This window comes from Paralichthys olivaceus, chromosome 17 (genome assembly GCF_024713975.1).
Source record: "Paralichthys olivaceus isolate ysfri-2021 chromosome 17, ASM2471397v2, whole genome shotgun sequence".
NCBI classification, from domain to species: domain Eukaryota; kingdom Metazoa; phylum Chordata; class Actinopteri; order Pleuronectiformes; family Paralichthyidae; genus Paralichthys; species Paralichthys olivaceus.
The window spans coordinates 8,340,808-8,361,094 of NC_091109.1; the positions used below are offsets into that span (position 1 = coordinate 8,340,808).

General features: G+C 41.0%; 1 long non-coding RNA gene across 1 annotated transcript in view; it reads right to left on the reverse strand.

Annotated features, from left to right (window-relative positions):
• Nucleotides 1–603: 603 nt before the first annotated feature.
• LOC138405285 (uncharacterized) overlaps nucleotides 604–20,287 on the reverse strand; it is a 42,643-nt gene continuing 22,959 nt past the window's right edge. Inside the window, exon 5 of the long non-coding RNA XR_011239000.1 lies at nucleotides 604–1,372. This is a non-coding gene — a long non-coding RNA (uncharacterized lncRNA). The remainder of the gene's footprint in view (nucleotides 1,373–20,287) is intronic.

Consider the following 20,287-nt stretch of genomic DNA (forward strand, 5'->3'; position numbering starts at 1 on the left):
AGGACATTCACGACTTCTTATTGGATGATGGTTATTTCTGTGGAAATAGGTACCATGGTACTATTATACTGTAACTATGGATACATGGATGATAGATGCATAGATAGATAGATAGATAGATAGATAGATAGATAGATCACTTCATCTAACTGTCACAACAACTACTTCTCTCTAGAAAAGAACCCATTAAATTTGAGTGAGGGTCCAAATCAGGTTGTTTTTTTCACTTTTTTTTAGACATAGCATTTTTCAGCATTTTCACTGATTTCTCAAAGAATACCTGTTTAGCTGTCTGATATTTATATGTGTGCAATATGGTGCAGTTCCAAATAAAAATAGTTATAGTTGCATATTTCAAAACCCTCAAAATATATCCAGAACTTTTATCATGAAATGATCTTATTTTATTCTGGCAAAATAAGATGCTTTAAAACACATCTTTAACATTTCATTGTGGAGCTAAATTGTTGAATGCTCCAGTTGTACAACCATTGCATTGTTAGCATTTCACCTTCATTGACCACGGCCTTTATGCTTAGTCCTCACATACAACAGTGCAGTTATAATTATTGTTTTCTGTGGAGGGATCTGGAGGTCACTGGCCCCTAACCATTATTTGGTTTTGGACAGATCCTCTATGGAGCTCAGATCAATCTCTCACCTAGAGAACATTCTAGCATATTTCTACCACCAGCATATTGATTTTTCCATGAGCAGGCCCCTGTTGTGCGTGTGAGGTGTTTTCATGCACAGCACATAGGGGATGTGCCTGCAGTGCACACACACACACACACACACACACACACACACACACACACACACACACACACACACACACACACACACACTCCCATGCACTCTACAAGGTCCGTTACAAACAAAAAGACACATACACAGGTGCACGCACTTAAACACACACACACACATCATTTTTTCATTTCTGTAGACACCCATAGGCATTTCTGTGTGTAAAATGCACGCATCGGCATATTTAGTGGCTTTAGATCTCAAACACACACACACACACACACACACTGAGCACACTCCTTGTTAAAGCAGACACCAAGTGAGCCATGTCTTCTCTGGGGCCAAGTGTATTCCTTTCTTTATTACTCACACACTATACAATACAGACTGGCCTGATGTTGAGGCCTGCCACCTGTCCATCTTTTCTTCTCTTCTGCCATCATCCGTTTTCTGCCCTCCACCACCATCCGTCCTTCATTTCTCCTGTACCTTCCTTTCTTTCCTCCCCTGTCTCTCCATACCTGTATTCCATCTATCCATCTGTCCGTGCATCCTCTGTCCCCTGTTCGTTCTGCTAATGTTCCAACTATCACTTCATCCATATGTTTGTTCAAGGCCTTTGCATCTTTACAGGAAGAAAAGGATAAAAAAAGAGTGACTACACAGGAATGAAGGAAATGAGGAGTAGGACTACTATCCACATACACAATTACACATTAACTTAAAGTTACGAATGTGTGTGTGAAGGTGAAACATGCACACAGACATGCACTCACACCCAGAATATAATATGAAGTGTGTACAATTCCTAGCTTTTACATGCAAATTCAGTTGCTAGCAAAACAATCTGACGCAGACTTATCAGTTTTGTTTTCCTGCAGCTATAAAGAAAAGTCGTTTACAGTCCAAGTGTGTTACAAACACAAAGTCAGGCTGCAGAGTTGAACTGGAGTTGATAGCTATAGCACCGGTGCTCTGAGACAAAAGAGGGCGCTGGGTGTGTGTTTGAAGATTGTGCTTGAATTTGTCAAAAGCCAATAATCATTCTGGTGTGGGGAAGGAGTACTAAATCAGAGCGCCGAATCAATATCACATTACTTTGAGTATGGGAGTATATACAAGACTCATCAAATTGATTATTTCTGATGCTACAATGGCAGTTTCATTTGCCGAGGCCCTCACCAACAACTACTGTTCAGTTACCTGGGCTGTGTGTGAATTTGAAAAGAAGAATAAAAAAAAAAGAAAATAAATACAACAAGATAAATGGATATTTATTTGACTAAAATAAAAGCCATGCCTGGAATAGAAATAAATGGTATGTCACAGTCAAGCTCTGGTTAAAAGATGGCTTGTTTCATCGGACATTGAAATTTCATGAATATATTTCCGAGGGGGCCCTGGAAAAACAGAATTCATCATGACTTTTGTACAGGCCATAATGTCACAGTGCAGATTAGTCAATTCCTTGTAATGTATTGTGCATGTAACTGTGGCATTGTTTAAACATGTGCCTCCACCCTGACTGGGTTACAGAGTATGACGGCTGCAGACAGACTCGCAATGGCTTAGTTTGTTTTACAAAATCTCTGATTCTTTTAGCAACACAACATTCTGCTGAATGTTGCAGCATTATGTTGACAGTTTTATTGTTGATATTAATGTATTTACATTTAAATTTTTATATATTTTATATTGAATCATGGTAAATATATCATATATGTGAAATTCTGTATCATTGTATATAATATATCTACAGTGTATACATTTCCCTTTTGTTTACATTGTTTATGTATATTTGTTCATGATATTATCTGCTATGTCCCCATAGTTTGGCTTATAAAGGATTATCTTAACCTAACTTGTCTTATCTTATCATTTAAACTAAATAGAGAATTAAAAATAATAATCATTACAGGCCTACATCACCGTTTCATCCTCAGTTCAAACTCTTCCGATATATTTTGGATTCTAAAAAGTTGCTAAGAATGGCCTCAACCATTCAAAGTCCCTCCCCTAATGGCTCAAAGTCTTCAATATGGGGCTATCAGGAGAGACAAGGCACAGCGGCTCCTTGGATGATTAAAAAGTCATTTCCTTAACTGTCCTCCCAGGATTTGCGAGCTTTTTTTTTTTTTTTTTTTTTAGTAAGAAAACATTAAATTGCTCCAATCAAGCATAAACGTATCCTGCTTGTGGTGTAATTTGTACTGCTGTTCGCATGGTGGGCGCTTATTTGTCATCCTTTTCCTTTGGCGCTTTTCCCAACCGCCTTGATCAACAATTAATGGTTGAAATTGCTTCTGTGTTACTTATGGCTGTGGAGACAGATGCAGCAATGCAAAAAAACAAAAAAAGAAGAGGGTTTAATTGAACAACAGAAATGAGTTACGATTGGTTCGACTTTATTCATACGGCACCGGAATTATTTCGTCCTCTTAGTTTTTTCTAATAGTTTTGTGGTGATACAATGTGTTATTACAGACAGACAGTAACACAGCAGCAGTGGTCCGCTCTTTCTCTCCTGTCCACTCTATTCTGTTCCTCTCTACCGCTCTGCTCTGCTGTCTCTCCCCCACTCTCTTCTTTCACACAATGACCTTTAGTGCTCTTTTCTTCATTGCGGGGACAGGCTGGGGCCTGGCATCTGATAGAATCAATATTCTATTATGATAGTGTGTGGAGCGTGTGGGGTTTTACAACTCCACTGTAATAGTCTCTCTATTTCATCCCATGGCAGCCATGGCCTGAGGGATCATCCAGGCTTCTCCAGGCTCTATGCTCCCAGCATTGCCCCATTTCCATTAACGTCGCAGGCCTCTGCCTACCGGGGGACAATCTGTGTGACCGATGGATGGGGTTGAGAAAGAGTCCAGCCCAGGTGCAATATGTGTCAATAGACTGTGTAATAGCCAGAGCTGGGTGAAATGTTAGTTAAATAGCTTTCCAGTTTTAAAAGAAACAAGAGGGATACTTGTGCTATTTCTCTTATTTTATCCTGGTGCTTTTTGTGCTATTAAATCTGCCCAGAGGTGAAGTCATATGAAATCAAGCGATATTTCAAAACAATGTATGACAGAGAAGCGGGAAATATCTGGTCCGCATGATGATGTTACCTTAGTGGAAATTTTGAGTGAGATTACAATTCATCATTTGTTTCGCCAAAACATTTTTTTTTACTATGACAGACAGATCCCTGCAGCATCTGGGATTTTAAGACAAAACGTTCCGTGCTGCCCCCTGCACCGTAGTCCGGCATGTGAAACAGTTGTTGATTAGAAGAGTCCTGGTTTGCAGGACTGTGACAAGTGCTAAAGTGAAATGTTAAGCTATTAGAGATCATGGCACCAGGCAGGCCTCCATAAAAGATTCATGCCATTACATCTGCCTTTTTCTCAAACAATTAACTAATGTGAGTATTTAACTCAGCCAAACGCAGTTACGGTTTAAAAATCCTTGCATTTAAATGTCATTGGGGCGTTGAGTTTTGATGTGAATTTTTAATCTTGGGCAATAAACACTGCGAGGGTTAACGGGGCACGGGCGAGGGGAGGAGGAACTCTGCTCCGTCCTGAAAGGCTTCCCATCAAACCTGCACGAGAATCCATTCCGCTCTGAAATGTCAGCATTCGTTGTAAAATTCATCAGATTTTCTCTCAGGGAAGTTGTTGAAATGCATAATATTTGTAAAAGTCGCAGGAGAAGGACGTTTAAAGCTGATGTGCAGGAGTTAGCCTTTGGAGCTCTTTTGGACAATACCTGCCTTTTTTAACCTCATGCTCCCTCGGCCCCACCAGATGTACATCAGGGGTGCCGATGTGCATCTTTCTCTCCTGAAGAAGACTTGTCCCTGACAGCTTTCACGTCCCTCAATCCCCCTAAACTCCACCCCCCCCGTCCCTCCATTTGATTGAGAGTTGGGCGACTGGAGGTGCGTGATGAGGCCCCGCTCATCTCATATTCATCATGATGTAACCGTGAGCAACCCGGATCTAAATTACCTTCGTCTGGCATCATTCCAGCACACGCTATAAATGAGGTAATCGTCCTTGACTATAAAATTTGCATTTTCAAGACTTAATTGCTATCATTACATTTTTTGTGTAATTCTATTAATTTAACAGAATGGGTGATCAGAGTCTTTTTTATGGTTATAATTTGCAGTAAAACAATGCATCTGCAAAGTAGAGGAGAGGAAAAAAAAAAGTCTTGAGTAGAAAAAGGGTGAGTGCAGCATCAGGACCACTCCAGCCTCTCATCGTGAATTTCCATTATCCCTCCCCATTTAAAAAAGGAGAAAAAATAGCCAACGAAAGAGTTACAAAAAAAATGCACTAAGATGCAATGAGAAACAAAGATGTGCGTTTGTGTGCACATGCATAAAAAGCTCTCTTGGGTTACAGGGACGGGAAATGCATCAATTATATCCCATCATCACATTGTGTGGGCTAACTGAAGCTTGTGCTCAGCCGGGATCTTTTATTTTATGCCACGTTTCTTTTTTTTTTTAACATCGCCTGCCTCCTTGATGGTACATGATGTCAGCTGCACTCACCAGCGCCGTCTCCGCAGAGTGGTGGAGCGCATGGCCGATGACGCGGAACAACAGAGCCATCAACTTCCATTTACGCTTCCCGCAGTGACCTTGCCACAAACATCTACAAGGTCCAGAAGCGCGCCGAGCGAAGTGCCAGCAAAATTCTGCAACCCGCTGCATTTCTGCCTCACCCTGTTGACCTTTCAAGTGTGGTCTCGATTTGGGGGAAGGAGGAAAACTCACACTGGATATCTGCTCCTCTCTTTCCCTTTTCTTTTGTTACCTCCACCGGGAAGGTTATGTTTTTCTCTGAATTGGTTATTTGTCTGTCTGTTAGTTAGCAGGATGTCGCAGGACAGATGACAATGAGAGAGTTGGAGGCAGCAGAGTTCAAGAAAGAACCCATTCAATTTTGGTGTGGATCCAGATCAGGGGGAGGTTCCAGGTTCTTTAACATTGCGATTTCAACATTTTAAGGGGACTGGTATTTATGAATGTGTGCAATTTGGTGTGTATCTAAACTAACATTTATTTTTCTCTCCTTTTAGTGGGTTTACTGCATTCTAGCTAATACACCTACCATATAATTTTCAGTTTCACTTACTTTTAAAAACATTATATATTTTCACTTTTTATATATATTCAACTGTAATTTCAATCAAGTTAAAGTTTAGATTTAAGTCCGTAGTCACATTTATGATACTAAACTATTAATATTATTCCTCAAGCTTGACCGAAATGCAAACATATGGCACAACTTTAGGGATCAATAAATAGTGGGCTGACACAAATAATACATTTTAAGTATGCAACTTCTTAAAATGCACTAAAATCCCCTGAAGCCATTGTGTACTCTCTCTCGTCAAAATGTGCAACTATACATTGCTACAAGAATAAGCCGTGGACTCAGGGGATGAATGGATCTCTTCTGAGCATTACCTCTTGTATGCACATGTGCCGTACTCCTACTACATGGTAATAGGGCTAAATAATCAGGCAAGTTAAGCATTTATTCAACGCTCTCATTTTGAGTGATTAAGGGTTAAATAATGTCTAACAAAGGTGTAAAGGTCAGAGTATTGGTTGTTGCTCCTCCAGATGAGTTTTCCTGAGTGATACAGTCGGAGTAAAGCAGGATACAGTGTTGCTTTCTTCCAGATCTCCCTCCCCCATCTCTGTTTCTTCTCCGTGGCGCTCGTACTGACGTCTGGTGACACTGACCAGGTGGCGTCGTCACTATGGGTTTCCATGGAGCCCTCAAACAGGAAGCAGGTAAGGCCTGGTGCACCAGCCTTGATGCTTAACGTAGCGGCGAGCGAGGAAACACCGAGCTTTGTTTTGACGGTGTCAGGCGGGATCAACTCAAGCCCGGGCGCGAGGCGCAGAAGTTTCCTTCACCGGGTCTCTGTTTCAGCATGCGGGGTGTGGGTGCGTGTTGTTGTCGTCTCGCAGACGTGGAGAAGCTGTCAGGTAGGTACGTGTGGAAGATCGTCAGAGCACTAATGACAGGGGCACTTTAGTGTGTGTTTCTGTGTGTGAGCATGTGAAAGAGAGGGCTGACTCACCTCTAGACAAAGCTTCATGGCTGAGTTACTGATAAAAGGCCCAGAAAGCAAAATATACTCAACTGTAAATATATATTATTATATAATCTATTATTTAAATGATCACATTACATAAGAATATTAAGTTGCATAGATTTGCAGGCAGAGAATACAACACCTGAAAGTACATAAGGTACATTTATATCAGACTGTTCTAGTCTTGATGACCACAGTGCAGTTTTGCACTGCACTTTATCTTTCATTCATACATTGCCATCAATTTGGGGTTCAGGGATTGAACCGCCTATCTTCTGATAAGTGGACAACCCCCTCGTCCTCCTGAGCCACAGCCGCACAGGCATTGATAAATATCACTTTGAATTTGAATGAGTTTCTCCATTATGTGTTGAGATCCTTCATGATCTCAATCTATCAACACACTAAGCTGGCTCTTTCAAAAAGTTACTGCTCCATTGACTTGTGTATTTAGTTCTCTGATGCTTTTCCTGTGATACATGGTGAACAACCACATGAGTCACCTCCAGTCTGTGGCCACTTTCAGCTGTTTTGCTTGAGATCTATTTCTTAACATTGTTAACAGGTAGTACAGTAGGAAAAGTTTGAATTGATGCAAGTGGCTCGACTGTTGAACTTCACCTGCTGCCCCCAGGTTAGAATTTGTGAACCTATATGAATCCTATTTAAATGTGAAGCTATGGCGGAGCTGAAAAAGGAAAAGCTTCTAAAAGCTTAAAACAATGTTTACCTCCCCCGAGGAGGTTGTGTTTTAGTTTGTACATCTCTCTGTTAGTTAGCAGGATTACACAAAAACTACTGGAATGATTAACACGAAACTTGGTGGAAGGATATATAGGTCATGGAAGAATCCATTAAATTTTGCTGCAGAGTTTTTTTCACTTCCCCTAAGTTGAGAGGGCATTTTGCAACATTTGTTTCTCCAAGAATAAGAGATGGATCTGTGTGCAGTTTGGTGCTGATGCAAATAAAAATCTAGATCTAGTAAATTTAATTGTGGTTTCATAAGTGGGCTGTTTGGTGGTGGTATGCAGGCTGTGAGGGCCCTTGATACTGGTTATATGCGTTTTATCAAACAAAACACGTTCTATTGTGCAAATCAACATCTAATAACCACACATATTTCAATGTATTATTTCGTGACATATTCGAGATACAAAGCATTGACTGCGTACACAAGCTGAGGAGAGAGTAGAGAGATGGTTTCCCGCCATGAGCACATTTGCCCAAAACAGGCAACAATAAATATTTTGTGATGATCATGTTTTTTCTTGTTGTCCTCTTGTAAACAAATCTCTCCTCACTTGTTCATCATGGCAGAAACCTGCCCCTGAGTAACAACCTTGTACAACAGCTTAGTAAAAGGACCAGTTACAGGATGATTAAGGCAGAAGATGGGTGTGCATTTGTAACATTTATGAATTAAAGATGTACTTGTTGAGCTATTGTTGCACCGCTGACTAACAGAGTCTGCAACACGTGTCTCTTACTGTTTAAAACTAAACATCATCAATAAAACGTTAACTGATTCAAAGCCGTGAATTGTCATATATTCTATTATCGTAAGGTTAAAGTGTAGGGTATTTAATCTTATCCATAATTAATAGCACATAGGTTATATGGACTACATTGAATATCCAGGTCTCAAAGTGCAACCTTTACATTTAGAAGATGTGTGACTGATACAACAAACGTCAGTTAACAAATTTGTCGACTCCAGAGATTTCTAATTAAGGCTAATTGAATGAACAAGGTTTTACAATAATTAATACCTCCACACCACAGCTTTCTTGGCCTGAGTTGTGTCTAAATACTGAATTAAAGTCCTTAAACTTTCAGTTTAGTCTGAACCAGGTGTCTCGGACCATGGTTCTGACCCAGGGACAAACATTTAGAGGTGGCCTGTGTCCGGATCAAACTCAACCATGGCGTTTATCGTTTGCTGTGTGGACATATCTATTCCGATAGTATGGATTTTCGGTTAAATTGCAGAAAGTTGAAGCAGCGTTAAACAATAGAAGGACGTAATTCTGCTGTTCACACATGCAAACATGAGACTTATAACTATTAACAACCCTAACACGTGCACACACACTGACATACACTCTATTTGAGGAGGGAGTTATACAATAACTGGCAACCTCCACTGGCTGAGCCTCCCCTGTGCTTCAGCTCAGCACCGTGACACCATCTGTCCACTGGGCGCTGTTTGTTTGCTGCAGCCTGACTTCAGCGTGAAAGAAATCCACTCCGCCACTCCACAGGTGGTGCTTTAGAGGAGTCGTCTTGAATCCAGCTGAGGGTGACAATGAGTCAAGGTGATGTCATCAAGAGTTTTAGAGAGAAGAGAAGAGGCCCTGAGTGTCGTTTCCCCAGAGAGATATCTTCTGCTCCCTCAGGTGTGACAACCATGTCGATCAGTAGTCAGCACCTGGAGGTCAGGTGAAGTTAGAACCAGAAAAGCCGTCCTTCGGGTCAGGATCAGGTGCCCACCTTGGGGATGAGCGATGTGATACCAGCCCCCGACCCTGTATTAACTGGTGTGTGTGTTTGCATGAGAGTACAGATGCCAGAGAGGGGGCATCTCCCCCTGATTGAGACTGATGCATGCTGATTGGTTGCCAGGCCGTACTCAGCAGCCGCTCAGTAGTGTCAGGTGAAATTAGCAGCCATCAGTGAAAGACCCTTGGACCTGGCGGATTCATTAAGAGACACCATCCCCCATCTCAGCGCAGTGACAGTCCTTCACTCTAACTCCCTTGACATGCAAACACACTAACAATTATACAAACAAACACATGGCAGACGTCACTCATGTCTGTACGCATAGCTCGAAATAAAGGACTCGCAGCTAAAAGTCTCAAAAGTCCAAAGAAGTGTATATTCATCTGAATTAACGTGTTTGTTTATCAGTGCTTGTGTGTGTCCTGGCCCTCTATGTCGTCTACTGTGCAGATGTGTGACGCTCCAGGGCCACTTAAGCAAACACCAGGCTGACCACAAAACATCAGTCACAACGGTCCTCTCCCACAGTCCAACAAGCTCTGCTGTCTCTTCCAGTAAAACTTCAGAGCAGCATCTTTTCTGAAGGTGATGGTGAACTTGACTAGGAACACCTGCTCACCTGCTCATTCGAGGAATTATCCAATCAGCCAATCACACGGCAGCAGCACAATGCACACAGCTATGTAGATTCAGGTCATTTTCACACGTTTTTAACAGAATGGTGCAAAAAAACAGTAAAACACAGGCAGTTGTATGGCAAATATGTGTAGAGAAACAGGAGGAGCCCTCTGCACTCATTTCTTCTGTATTTGTGCACGTCTTCTCAAAACTAGACACGGATGAAACGGGCTGCACCACATTGTGGGGGAAGCTGTGACTCCACGAACAACTGTGGCTGTGCAAAGCGAGGCCCAAACAATTGATAGTGTAATGTTCCTAATAAAGTTCTTTGCAGAATGTATACGTCTATTGTTACTACCACTTGGGCTTCCCATTTATTTGACATTTTAAGGGTCCGTCTACCCTATTTACATAAAACTGCAGTTTTTATATTGTATCCAGTAAATGTTTGCCCAGGTTTGTTGGGTTTGCAGATGGTTACACCAATATGACAAAGCAGAAGCAACTTTTATGCAGATCTTTGGTATTACTATTATTATTATATTCATTATGTTTTTATCCATGTTATTAGGTTATTTTTAAGGGTTTCCTTTTCAATACACATTTAATTTCACGTTTAGCTTTGTGCTAAATTAGAAGGATAACATCTGCACAATAAATACTTAGCTCGAGGCAGCAAGTGGTTAGTTTGGCTTAAAGCAAATATTGGCTATAGTTGGTCAAAAAAACTGTTGGCAAATAGACTATCTGTATCTGCTAATTCTTTGTGCAAAGAAAACACATGCACGTAAACAAACGAAGCAGATTCAAAACAAGTCTTTATAGAACTGACAACACATGAACTGGAAAAACACACTACGCAACCAATTACGTAAGCAAACGCTAAAACAACATTCACCCAACAAAACCAGAAACAAACACTGTGTGGTTAACTACTGCATTTTCATGCACAAATTCCAGCCTTTGCCAAATGGAACCCTGGGTAATCAGGCCCATTTTCCACTCACTATGACTTACATGCAATATAATGCCAATTCCAAACTTTAGAAACCCTTTGCGCTGATTCAACACAACTTAGGAGTGTATGTGTCTTTATGTATGTATTGTACACACAGGCTAATGTATACAACTTTAAGCAGGACTGTGTTTTTACTTCGGCTTCCCTGCAGGCAAACACACCCAACAGGTATAGTGTCACCCTGCTGGAAACAAATGCAAACACAAATGCAGGAACATTAAGTGAAGATAGTCTAATGAAAAATAAACAGGTAGATAAGTGGACAAGCTGGCGGGCAGTTATACAGGAAGGTAAACATCCAGGCAGTTACAAAGTACAGCTAATAGACACAAGGGTTCATAAACCAACAAACCAACAAGGAGCTGCTGACAAAGGCAGCTGTAAATACTGGTTTGAGTGATGATGGACATGGGAACAGGTGCATGAGTGAGGATGGAAGCTGCAAAACAAGTGAGTGCATTGAAAAGTGCGGGGACATCAGGTGGAGACATGAAGAATGGCAGGTCTGGTGAGAACTCATGTTAGGGACAAGTGCTGGAGATGGGGGGGCTAGGGGAAGTGCGATCAGACTGTGACATATAGAGTCATTGGTGGCATGTTTCATTAAAGAGTGCGCTTCCTTCCTTCCTCCTTTTCTTTTAGTATTTGTCTTTACCCAAAAAGTACAAAATCCTCACATATTTGCTGCATTTCACCCTGTCTTCTGTTTTTTCTTTCATTAAAGCTTTCCAAACACTTGTGATTCAGTAAAGGACATAACCTGAAGATGACTCACTTTGTGTTTGCTGCCAAATCTCTTTGGGAGAACACATGAATAAATGTCACCCTTATTGGAAATGTGTCATACACTCAAATGAGCTTAAAAATGCTGATGAAAAATTTGTAACATTTCAAGTTCATCATCAGTATTTTGGTAGGATGAAAGTAAGCGTGTACGTTCAGCCACACAAGTCAGTGGAGTCATTCGACACAAGCTTTTCTGCCAGTGCGCACATCTCCGTGCCTGATCAAAGCCAGTGACTTTGAACTTGAGTCCATTTGCCCTCACGAGAACTCTCTTAATCCAGTGCTTCCCAGTTTAGGAGCGCATTGCTGCAACACAGAAGCTCTGCTCATTAGAATTAGAGACATTAGTTACGACCAAAGGAACGCTATTTCACGCACATCTCCCCGACTGACTAAATGAAGCTTTGCAAATCCTCCACAGCTTTTAATAGCTGCCACTAATATCGCAGGTCACAAGCGATTGCACCCTCCGACTCAGATTTGGCTGATGAAACACAGGCTGAGATTATCAGTGTTATTTACGCTTGTGTATCACTCTGGCGTAAAGACACACTTATGGAAATGCAACCCCTCTGCAGTAATTCACTTTATAATGATTTATGTAGAGTTTGTGGGAAATGTGGTGACACAAGCAGCGACAACCCACAATTCAATGGTGTTCCTTTTACCAGCATTTTTTCTCTGTTGTGCGATACAGATTGAGAAATAATGCATATCCATATACATCAAGTCACAAAGGCTCAGTGTGTTACAGAAACACAAGAGTGGCCTGCACTACAGTACACCTTCACAAATCAATTATAAAGTCTGGAGTAAATAATAGGATGCATGTCTAATTACCCAACAATCCAGAAGCTTTTGGGGGCCTTGCCAGTGGAGCTATCACATGCATTACCACTCAAACACGTATCAACAAATGCAAACATGCATAGACTCACGCACCTATAAACGCACAACTTGAACCTACAGTCACAGGTACTCCATCTATCGACCAATTAAAATAGGAGATTACTATGTTGACTGCATGTGTGTAAATGCGCGTGTGTGTGGGCACTGTTGCCACGCACACAGGGAAGCAAGCAGGCAGGCAGACCTCACATTGCCCAGAGCTACTCGGTAAGGATTCCCGATAAGGAGAATTAGTCAAAACTTGGGAGCTGCCAGTCAGTGCCAATTAAACTTTAATCTTGGGCTGAAACAGGCACAAATAAATTAAACCCTTGTGAGCGGCAATGTGCGCGCTCCTGATAATAGGGGATTGAAGTCGTCTCGGAGCGAGGCTGCATGTTCCCCCAGCTCTGCCGTGGCAGGCGGCGGTGCAGGGGGAAAACAGGGGTGAGGCTGGTGACGGAGTGAACTGGAAGGAACTCTGGAAGTTGACAGAATCCTAAGCAGGAGCACGTAAATTACTAGACTCACTGATGCTTGAGAGCCGAAATATAGAAATTGTGGCATTCAGTTGATTCTTTTTTCCCCCGTTCTCATCTTGGAAGTTTGTAGAAAAAAAAAAAAAAAGGTTTGGGCTGTTTACATGCCTGATAATTGTTTTAATTACCCAATTATAATTCTAAGGCAGTTGAAAAAGTGTAAGTAAAATTTAAAATTGAGCTTTTTAAATTCATACTGTAAACACAATCTTTTTTTTCCTCCATATACAGCACACACACACATGCTCCTTACACACTGTCGATGGATTTATGTATGCAAATATCAATTCTTACACCTCTCTCCATGGCCCATGCCTAAATACATTATGCTTATTAGAAATGCCACAGAGGCATGCAATTGACCTCCATAGGTCCAGCTCTTTTTTTTCTCCCAATAGAAAACTCTGCATAAGCCCCGTGTGTATTTTTTTGTAAATGTCTTTGGACAATATTGGGGTGGAATCATATTGGACCTTGCAGTGAGTGTGTTGGAATTTGATAACCAAACCATGCATGAAACTCCCACTGCCAAATGGAAATGATATTTTCAATCATGCTCAGGCATGGAAAACAGAGCGCAAGTATCAACCAATATAATATAAATAATAGAAGAGATCTACCCTTTAAATCAGCCAGAAGAAATATTCTTTTTTATGTTTCAATATTCAAAAGTATGGTTGTCTCCATGAACACTGTATAGAGGGGGATATTTCATTAATATTTTTTAATGAATTAGTACGCTTATCTCTATTTCCTGTGCCCGACCTGTGCTAGCCCTGTGTTTAATTTCAAAGTAATTTTCTTGGTATATGAGCGTGCAGCTTAGGTATTAATGTCATGGGCTTCGTCAGCCAATGCCATGATTTATTCCAGAGTAGCGGTCACATACATCCTAATATCTTAAAAATAAGCCCCAGAGAAATGCTGTAATGAGAAAACAATAACATTAACAATATTAGCAACAATAATGGAAATAATTGCCGGTGAAGCAACACTGGTAATCACACATAGAGAAATACCTCTTTTTTTTTTGTTTTTTTGACCGAATCGTACACAATTATCTTGCATGTGTATATAATATAATTAATTCTATGTCTGAGCCTGTTAGCCCGGGGCGATCAGCATAGAATCAGTTTTGTATGTATAATAGATCAGAGCGCAGTTCATGAATAAAACAAACGTGGGGAGTATGCAGCAGTGACTGTGAATGTTTGTCTTTGGACAGCAGAATCAAAGTGAACATGTAATATTGTGATAATCCATACTTGATGAATTCAAGGGGCTGACTTGCCTTAGCTAAGTTCAGCTAATTTCCAGACATGGCTTGCCTCCATAATTGAGTTTCCAATAACATTATGATTATTCCAGCCCACATGATAATTGAATCCAAGGTATTTTTTTTCTTAACACTGCAATATTGTAGATGTGTGATTATTATGCATTTGCATGTAGATTTCAGTGCCTTCCTGAAACTCATCACTTTTCTCCTAACTGGATTTCCTATATTGTAGCATACATTTGGCTCATAACAAATGACGGGATCCCCTCTCGTTATGAGCATAGAGTCAATTATTCCAAAAAGTTCATTTTTATATCAATTTTACTGCACAAAATGATATTGCAATGAAGACCCCCCCGCCTTCCGAAAAAAAATCCAAAAATCCACCCAGCACCGGGCGGGTTTGTGGTTCTCATTATACGTGAAAAGTGAATATTTTTACTGTTGAACTCATCAAATTCACATCACTGCCAATACTCCTCCTGTGCTTCCAGTTTGATCCTGCTTAAGAAATGCTATCAAACTTAGACACCCTGGCCCCAATGCTCATCTGTTGCATAATGTAGGCTGTATGGCAGGAGTGGCGCGGGCGTGAATGTAATTTTCATTAGGCTGATAGAGCCCCCAACAGATTCAGCCTGTGAGTAGGGGTACAGTAGGGGCACAAAGCAGAGCAGGGAGCCGGCTGCTGAATACGAGAGTGCCGCGGCGTTCTTTTTAGAGGCACAATGCGCCAAATCCCCCACTTCAGAGCTCTAGGTGAACTAGTTGGCATCTTCACTACCCCTGCATAAAATGAATTTTTGACAACGCAAGACTGAAGAGTTGATGCATTCACACATAGCTACATCAAGTGAACCCCCCCTACATCCCCATCCATGGTGGGAATCTTTTCTACCATCTACCCTGCATCTGCCTCACACTCACCCTGCGGAGGCGAAATCACTTTTAAATTTGATCGGCACGGGCTCTGCTAGTTTATGGGTGAAGTAGATAGTGTTTCAGCATCAGTGTAACACTAGCTGCTTGCTCAGAGTTGTGTTAACTGTCACATCGGGGGATGACTGGGCAACTAGTCAATGCTTTGAGCTACTGGGCACACATGGGTGGCTGTGAATGGAAGCTCTATCCGTTCTCATCACTCGCACTTTGCCATGGGGCTCTGCAGTGCAGAATGGCACCAGCCAAGACATTATGCCACAGTTTAGCTGTTGTTTTGCATAAATGTTGAATCATGCCAGTGTCCTTTTGGTGTGTAACCACAGCCTGCATTGTTATTGATTTAATGCTCACTAATATTTAAACTGCCCTGAGGGATCGATGTTGTTGAACATGATTTAATATGGCCGACCATCGCGGATACAAATGCGGCCACATAACACAGAAAAACAGTTATTTGATGTGTGATTTAACTTCTTTTGAATGTTGGTAAAGCAAACATCAGATCACATGGGTTTTATTTCAAACTGAGATATCCATGAATTAAAAAAGTATGCTTGTGAAAAATAAATAACAGCATTATTTATTGATAAATGTGTTGTATTTCAGGGATAATTACTGAATGAAAAATCGGCAATGCAGTGTATCTTTTGTGCTTTTAGTGATATAAATGAACAGTGTCGAGCAAAATGTATATATTTTCCTGCTCTGTCTTGGTATTTAGATATATATTATTTTGGAAAGGAGCTGAATTCCCTGCGATGAAGAAGACATGGGGAAAAAGGAAAAGCCAGAAATAAGTAGGAAAGAAAGGTTGCAACAACTTTTAACAAAACATGACATGCGAATGAGGGCTGAGTCCTCATTTACATATGTTGACATTTCGCAGAGAATATTTCAACGTTAGGCTGAGCTGTAATGAACTCCTGCCAGGGAGCAGTCAAGGAATAATGTTTCCATAAAGGTAACCTGTCCACATCTCCTCCAGGAGAAAGATGTGGAGGAGGAAAAGAGACATTTTTTCTCTCCCGCTCTCTCTCCTCTCTTCCTCCGTGTCGGGTGTTTGGTAACAAAGGGGTATTTTTCTTTCGACGCACTCCATCCATCTTGGCCGATACTGATTTAGTGTATTTTTCCACCCTTTTTACAGGCTAATTGCGCACAGCAACGGGGAATTTGTTAGTGGTGACACCTTGCCTACCCATTGGGAATGCATCTCATTACCAGGCGCAATGTCCAGGAACATCAGATATTATTAGCTGTCATTAATCTGCCATATATGGTGAAGGGGGAGAACGGGGGACAGAAGGGCAACAAAGGACACAAAGAGACAAATATGACAGGCTGGCAAGGGCTGTGTGGTAAGGTCAAAGTTCACAGAGGTTAGCAAGGACGCAGATAGAGAAATTGAGTGGGAGATTATGAAAGATGATGTCTGGATAGAGTCTTAAATGGGGAAATGAGACAAAGAATTGTGCAACCTTTAAAGACTCGACATATGAATAACAACTAATTTTACTCATCAATTATATTTAAAAAATGTCCCTCATCTTGCCACCAGCAACTACAGGCCCAGAGCACTGCCCCCACACATCCTGGGTCCAGGATTCCCTCCATGCATTGGTCATTTTTGGAGTCCCTGCACTTTTCCTGAACAGATGTCTGATGAATAATTCTTACTACTTGGACAGACCAGGGGGCACAGCCCGAATCATGTTCTTCTATTTCTTTAGTGCCTTTACCACGTCTTCCTGAAGGACGTTGACTGGCATGTAGGTTGATGCCCCTCTGGTGTCGCTGTGAACTACCTCACCAAGAGAAGTTCTCCTATGAATCTAAATGCATCAGGAGGGAGGAATGGAGTTGACTTGCGTGACCTGGTGGTGAACTTCAGGAGATCCAGAACTCCTGCTACTCAACCTCCAACAGGGCAGAAATGGTGCAACATGTTCTTAAGTACAAATACCTGGGTTTCTAATTAGAAATCAAACTGGACTGGACCAGGAACTCTGTGGTTCTCTACAGGAAGTTCCAGAGTCTGCACTTTTCCTGCAGGGTGCTCCGTTCCTTCAACGTCTTTGGCACCATGCTGCAGATGTTTTTCTGAGGGCGGAGGCCTGAGAGTATCTGACACCAACAGACTCAACAGAGTGATTCAGAGGGCTGGCTCGGTCGTGGGGGTGGTGCTGGACCCACTGGATGTAGTCGTGGAGTGGAGGATGTTGTCAAACCTCCTCTCCGTCATGGACAATGTCTCCCACCCTCCACACAGTGTTGTGGTTAGTCAGAGGAGCAGGTTCAGCCAGAGACTCAGAGAATGACTAAGGGCTCCACGCTACAGGAGGTCATTCCTTCCTGTGACCATCCAGAAACACAATTCATCCCCTTTCTGCTCATCTCCTTCTCTGCTGTTAAACTACTGTTAATTTACTCTTGACCCACATTAGCCTTTTCATCCCGTTTATCTTTGCACATTACGATTCATTTACTGTTAAATTGCAGCTAATGTATTTTTCCCTGTTAAGTTTTTGCACTGTAGTCCCCACTGTGATCCTACATTGCACAGTACTTGTTTACCTTCCGCCTGTTTGCTTTTACACAGCTTCATCACTTAGTTTATTTATTGTTTCTGTAATTTTACTGTATTTTTTACTTTTCCGTTTATTGATTTTTTGCTTTAAGTGAGTGGTGAGCAATTTCAGTATAGCAATTTCTGTGCAAGGGATTCTGTTTCTCATTTATCATTTTTCATTGGAAAGGATGAAGAAACCAAAAGTAATTATGAATTATGGACAACATGCAATGTACACATTAGAGAGAGCTGCAAAACCTGACACTAAAGAGGATTTTCAGATAATTTCATAATTATAAAGAAAACGTCAATGTCTTGGTCACATAAATAATATTGACTTAATTCCACTGGTAAAAATGTATAATTTTTTATAATATTAAGAATTAATGGGGGTAAATGGATCACTATAGGTAAATGTTTAGAATCCTTAAATAATGAAATAATCACCCTGTGTAATTTTATCTTGAGGATGGTCAAACAGATTGTGTGTGTGTATGATTATTTCATAATAAAATGATAATGATAAATATACTTGACTCAAACTCCCATAACGTTCCTATTACAAATTGATTGTATATTTATTTTTATGGCATATATTCAATAATGCCAAATAAATGCATATATGTATTTAAAATAATAATAATTTGAAATAAACATTTCATATTTCAAATAAGCAGTTTTTGGACTTGCTTTGATGAAAGTACAGTACACTGAGTGAATCATGTTTTTGTAAACAGATCAACTATTGGGTCTGTATTTGTCATGTTTCAAACTGCGTTTTGTTCTCAAATCCCATTTGACTAAAATGAATATGACAACCTTAAACTAGATTTTCAGAATAAATTCATTCTCTTTCAATGCGGCCTGATTGTTGCCCAAAAGAGTGTGCTTTCTTCCACACATATGTTTAATTTGATACAGCATCTTTGGCTGTTTTTCCAGCACAGCCCTGCCTGAAGACTGCTACATGCATACTAGATAGGATTACACCTTCTAAGCAGATTTCGTTGTGGAAGGGTTAACACAGATCCCCCTGCTCTGCTGAACAAACAGGACACCATCTGAAGACACAGGAACTTACTGGGCTCTCATTAAGAGACATTTTACTTCTGTGGTGTGTGTGTGTTGGGGGGGGGGTTCTGTCCTGCTTTTTTGTACAAAAAGCATGTTGTGGCCTCCTGCCGCGTTGCCTGGCTCTTTGAGCGAGATGGAGTATATGGCCTAATGACTAAAAGTTCCTCTATAAAAAGTATACAGCGCAGTTCCCTGCAAATTGAGTTTCCTCTTTGTGCCAATTGAGGGTGGTTTATGTAGGCTGCGGGGAGTTGCTTTGAACTCTAATTCCCAAAAACCTCCAGATTCCTGGGTCAACCCCCCCAAACCCCCAACTCCTTTACTTCTCCTCTCCCACCACTGATTGAGATGGAGGTAGGGGAGGCTGCTGTCTCAAGACCCCCAAATCCACGCCACATTGCTAATGATTTCTTCAAACAGAGGAAGAGAGAGAAAAAAAAACACACTGCAAAATGACATTCAGGTGGCGTGAAGCAGGTGATTTTCCTTTATTGGTAATAAATGAGTTTGTAAATTGGTCTTTATTGGATTAAACGTCCAAATGGTGTTAACATAAGGCCAATGATCTTAGCTGTGGTAGCAGTTCATTTAAAGTGGAAACTTTCTAACAAGGTAATAAGGATGCTGTAGTTTCTGTGGAGAATTTAAACTAAAATAATAATGGCTTACACAGGTAAAAAACTGTAAAGGTTCAGACTTACTGGATTTGAAAGGGAACACAAAAAAATCTGGACAGTGAAGAAAAATTGATATTTTCCTCTAATACATAACCAAGTTGTATGTTACAACAAACAGAAACCAACTGAACTAAATTAAATGCATGATAACCATGACAGCTGACTCTGTTGTATCTACCAATTTGCGGGCTAGTTTATATGTTAAATTAATTTCTTCACTAATGAAACTATATGTAATAATTTCACATACACTAAACCCTCCTGTTAAACTTATTTCTAAGGGAAAAATCAACTATAACCTAAGGAGGCCTGCTTGCAAATAAGAATTTGCCAGGAGGTACTTGCTGCCTGTCTTTTGTCCTCAGCTATCTTTATTGCCAAAAGCAAATGTTGGCGGCTTCCCATGTGGAAGCAATGGGGGCCTGGATGCCCAGGACTCAGCCAAGTGGCAGCGATTGTTTTTCATGTCTGGGGCATGAAAGCCGAGCTCGTTCTACACTAATCAAAAACCCCCAATAAGGTCTC